The 5138-nt window shown below is 39.7% G+C and overlaps 1 long non-coding RNA gene across 1 annotated transcript; it reads right to left on the reverse strand.

The window, feature by feature from the left end:
- Positions 1-429: 429 nt before the first annotated feature.
- LOC126992091 (uncharacterized) lies at positions 430-4291 on the reverse strand. The gene is made up of 3 exons (XR_007746163.1): positions 4237-4291; positions 3228-3323; positions 430-568 (listed from the first exon to the last, which is right to left on the reverse strand). It is a non-coding gene; the product is annotated as an uncharacterized LOC126992091 (long non-coding RNA).
- Positions 4292-5138: the final 847 nt, after the last annotated feature.

A 5138-nucleotide genomic window follows, 5' to 3' on the forward strand; every position in this document is an offset into this window, starting at 1 on the left:
AGGCACTAAACATCCCATTTTGCTGTCCTGGTACTTATTGACACTCAGAAAGACATGGAAATGGCACTAAGGAAACAGGTACAATAGACTAGTTTGGCTGTGACCCGACCAACTCACACGCAGCTTTCCATTCAAAATCACCCGTGCTGTTCATGGTACTACTGATCAGCACCTTCATCAGTAAACCCTGGACCATCCTTCTTACTATTGTTTCTCTTATAGCTTACACCCTCTCAGGATGGAAGCATCAACATGTCTGGAACTTTAATGTGTAGCGATTCTTTGGCAACTCCTCCTGTCTGTTCGGGAGCATGTTGTGACAATTCAACTTTATCTTTATCTTCCATTTTGATGATTTGGCACTTGGTTGTTATCTTTACTTACAAATAGGAAGGAAATAAATTTAGCTTCTACACTGGACACTCACAGTAGCACGTCCTCCTCTGTTGTGTGGGAGGTGAGGTAGCGCAGCTGTGGGCCAGGGATTTGGTTGTTGTCCCATCGCTCATAGGCATTGCAGGACCACCACCTCCTGGACCAGCTCAGTCAGGAGGTTATGTCGCTCACTCTGGAGAGAAGAGTAAAAAACAGCTTCATTTGAAAGGGTTAAACAAATCCATGGTGAGTGAAGCTTTCCAGTGAACAAAATGGCTTGAGAAAGGTAATATTCATAGAGTAGAGAAGCTCTTGTACTAGTAAAAATGGTTGCACAATGGATACAGATACAAAAATAATATAAATGGATGCATTCATTCATCGATACACATATAGATGGATACATGAAGAACATAATTAAATATACCGCCATAGATTGATATCGATAGACAGAGATGGACAGAAAAATACTCAGGTTTGCATAACACCCCCCTCCCTTTCCCCCAATAAAAAATCAAATCAGTTAAAATTTCCCTAAAAGAACACGTTTTCTTTTAATTTATGTATATGTTGGTGGCCCCAGGCCTTGGGAATGATCCTTTCCTTTTAAACCCAACCCACTGCCTTATGTTGGGTTTTACTGACTTTGTATTTTGTTTTTATCATTTTGTTCTTCATATTAAAAAAAATCAGTCAAAATTAGTAATAATAGTCATGTTTAGAGAAACAAAAGGTCATTTTCTGTAGATTATAAATTAACACAGACCACTTGGATCAAGTGTCTGCTCTTCACTTTATAATAATCTTTTCACTCTAAATCACACTTAAACCTCAATTTCCTAGATATTGGATTTCCCAGTAGACAAAATCTTGGGTCCTGCAAGACATGTACCCGGCTATGTTCAGCCTTTCCTGACACATGCCTGACCCAATCCGGGCATCAAAACAAGTCCAGCCGTACATCCCCTGGTCAGTTTCTGCAGCCTGGACATATCAGTATGTTGTTGTCTTATGCAGCCACGCTTTGACCTTACATTTGCACGTGAGAAACATTATGTTCATAGGGAATCAAGTTCACACATTGTGCACCTTTATGTTACGTGCAGAAATTTTATGAGGGAGCTGTTGTTCTGGAATGGCATTTTGGCTGCACTCAGCTGATTGACTATCTAGGCTGGCTCTCTCCTCACCTGTGTGGGCTAACAGGTGAGCCGAACACAGCCGAGACTTGTAGTGTGGAGATAATTGGGTAGACTCATTCCACTCTTGCTCGCCTCACGTGCTAGCAGACCAGCAGCTGCTGGATCTATGCTTGTATAGCAGACTGTAGGTCTATAAACTATAGGTAGAGCTACAGCTTGAGTGCCACAGGCAATGGAGGGGAATGACTGGGAGGGCTGGCCCAACCAACCACCCATCCTCCCTCCTGCCAGCACATGAGGGCAGTGGTGGGCTGTAGGGGTGCAGGAACACTGAGTAAACAAGTCACTGCTCTACCCATGGCAGGATATTTAAAATGTCACCTCATTGCTTAATGACATATTACTAATATTATTGGCCTGGTCGTCGTAGGTGTGAGGTAGGTTGCATACCTCCAAACTTGAGGACTACCTGTAATGGCCGCAGAGAACACAGCAAACACTGCATTGCTGCTGCTGACACAGTTCACAGGTATCAACTGCTGCTTAGGATTATCATCCAGTTTCTTCATTATTAAATTCTTATAGAACAACATTCATTGGAAATACTTCACAGTAGTACAGTGTGCTTAAGCACCTGGAGCTGAAAAAAAATTGCAGACACTTGGTGTCACTGTCCATGGTTGACATGTATTGGAAGTTTTCAAATAACTTGTTTTTGTTAATTTTTCTTAAATGTGGTGCTCGGGTGTGATACTGCCAGACCCAGGGTGCCAAACAAGTATATTCCTGCCCGGACTTTTGGCCTTACCACCATTACTCCGGGAAATGGAGAGTCCAGTCTAACACTTTGTAATGGATTCTTTCAACTCATTTACATGTTAACATAATGAAAATAAAAAAAAAACAAAAAAAAAAAAACAATAAAACTCAATAACCCCCCAGGAGAGTGTTTTTTATATTCCAGTTTTTTTTTTCCTGCAAAGACAGATGTAGATAGATATATTGATGATAACTGAATGTATTTATTAGAGATATGACAGACTAGCAAAAGATAAATATATTGATAACTGAATGTATTTATTGGAGATATGACAGACTAGCAAAAGATAGATATATTGATAACTGAATGTATTTATTAGAAATATGACAGACTAGCAAAAGATATATATATTGATAACTGAATGTATTTATTAGAGATATGACAGACTGGCAGACAGATATATTGATAACTGATTGTATTTATTAGAGATATGACAGACTGGCAGACAGATATATTGATAACTGAATGTATTTAGAGATATGACAGACTGGCAAAAGACAGATATATTGATAACTGAATGTATTTAGAGATATGACAGACAGATATATTGATAACTGAATGTATTTAGAGATATGACAGACTGGCAAAAGACAGATATATTGATAACTGAATGTATTTAAAGATATGACAGACAGATATATTGATAACTGAATGTATTTAAAGATATGACAGACATATATATTGATAACTGAATGTATTTAAAGATATGACAGACAGATATATTGATAGCTGAATGTATTTAAAAATATGACAGACAGATATATTGATAACTGAATGTATTTAAAGATATAACCGACAGATATATTGATAACTGAATGTATTTAGAGATATGACAGACTGTCAAAGGCATACACAGCTAGAGTCACACATGTAAAGGCCAAGCCACTCACTTCTATGAGGGGGTCTGCATGACAGCAAGGGACTGGGCAGGCAAGACATGGCACTGGTCTTTGCTGCTGTGGTCAGAGGGGCTGGGTGGTGCCCACCTGTTGGGCACAAAACACAGTTACTGGCACCATACTTCCATTATCTTTAATCTAACATAACACTCTCTTCTACTGTTGTTGGTGTCACATCTCCATCATATCATATTTGCCACTCTTGTTTTGTACTGCTGGGGACAGAATGACATGCAAATATAGGTACATTAGAAGGCAAAAGTCATGGGAAGAGATCCTTGGAGACAAAAATAACATCTCATGATCTAGGGCAAAGGAAAGATCACCCATTGAAACATTCATACTCATTCTTCATTCAAGTCTGAGAATTTTACAAGCTTTCCCTCAATTGAAAACTTATATCAGGGTATTTGTGTTACATTTGATACAACCTTTACCGTTAAATTACACTGTCCTTCAACCTTTTCTCCATTAAAAACTAAAGTATCGACTATCTTGCTAACAATCATCTCCAGTGACTTGATTATGCACCTTGCATTTCACGACAATCAAACTAATCACAATTTCTACACCACAAAGTCACCAGTGAAGGATCAACCCTCAAGGAACTCAGTCACCTGAGACAAGACTGGAAGCAGCTTCTCAAGTTCCTGATTTATGGAGTATGAGACACAAGCAAACACAAGCCTCATTCTTCAGTGCAATGTCACTGAGCTGAGCAAGACTTGCCTTACATCCAAGGGCTAACTAAAACTTTAGACCAATAATGGGTTTAAAGCATGATATTAACAAGTCATGTGTGAAGACAGGGCAAAGGTGTGAGCTCACCACAGGAGGTACATGGAATGTCTCAAGCTAAGTGTATGCTTGCATGCATGAGTGTGTGTGTGTGTGTGTGTGTGTGTGTGTGTGTGTGTGTGTGTGTGTGTGTGTGTGTGTGTGTGTGTGTGTGTGTGTGTGTTTGTGTGTGTGTGTGTGTGTGCTTCAGATACTGCCTCACCTTCTCACAGGTAATTACCAGGTCCACCGTCAGCTGCTCGGCACTCACTGATGGCTGCAAAATGCAAGAAGAGGAGCAAGTTCAGTGATCAGTTAATTTAATGAAGAACACAACAAATGATTGGTAAATTGGTTGCTTCAAGTTTGGTAAATTGGTTGCTTCAAGTTGATGGATAAAAAACTTGATCGTTGCTAATTTACTGAAAGATCACCTACGTTAGCATTCAACAGACGAAAGTCACTACCATTCCATTTATGGAAAAAGTACTGAACATTATATGAGATGAAATATTAAAGACACCCACGAAGAACAAATTATAGGTGACAACACTGGGGAGGAAAGTGTTCTGGATGAGGAGGGAGCACTGGCCTAGCTGGACTTTGCTAGTACTAGCTATTTCACTAGTACTGGAATTGATATCAAGGGTACAAAATGAGGCTACCAATTTCTGATAAATTACTCGTATATCATTCTAAACCAAGAACAATATAGATTCCTTGGCAACAAATTGTATTCTTAACCCGGTGGTGGTGGCAGCAGCGGGGATCATGTTTCTTATTGGTCCCTCTAAGTGAGAAAAATGAGAAAAAAACATAACTCACACAAAGCACTTCATAATATATATCAAAGCATTTGTGATCAGATTATGTATCATCTATTTTTTGGGGGGTTATATCAAATTATGTCACAATTTGGCCCGTCACTGCTACACAGATTTGGCCCGTAGCTGCTAAACTCTAAAGCCACAAATTTGGCCCGTCGCTGCTACACGGTAAAGCCACAAATTTGGCCCGTCGCTGCTACACGGTAAAGCCACAAATTTGGCCAGTCGCTGCTACACACTAAAGCCACAAATTTGGCCCGTCGCTGCAATACGGTAAAGCCACAAATTTGGCCCGTCG

The sequence above is a fragment of the Eriocheir sinensis genome, unplaced genomic scaffold (assembly GCF_024679095.1).
Source record: "Eriocheir sinensis breed Jianghai 21 unplaced genomic scaffold, ASM2467909v1 Scaffold399, whole genome shotgun sequence".
In the NCBI taxonomy this organism is placed as follows: Eukaryota; Metazoa; Arthropoda; class Malacostraca; order Decapoda; family Varunidae; genus Eriocheir; species Eriocheir sinensis.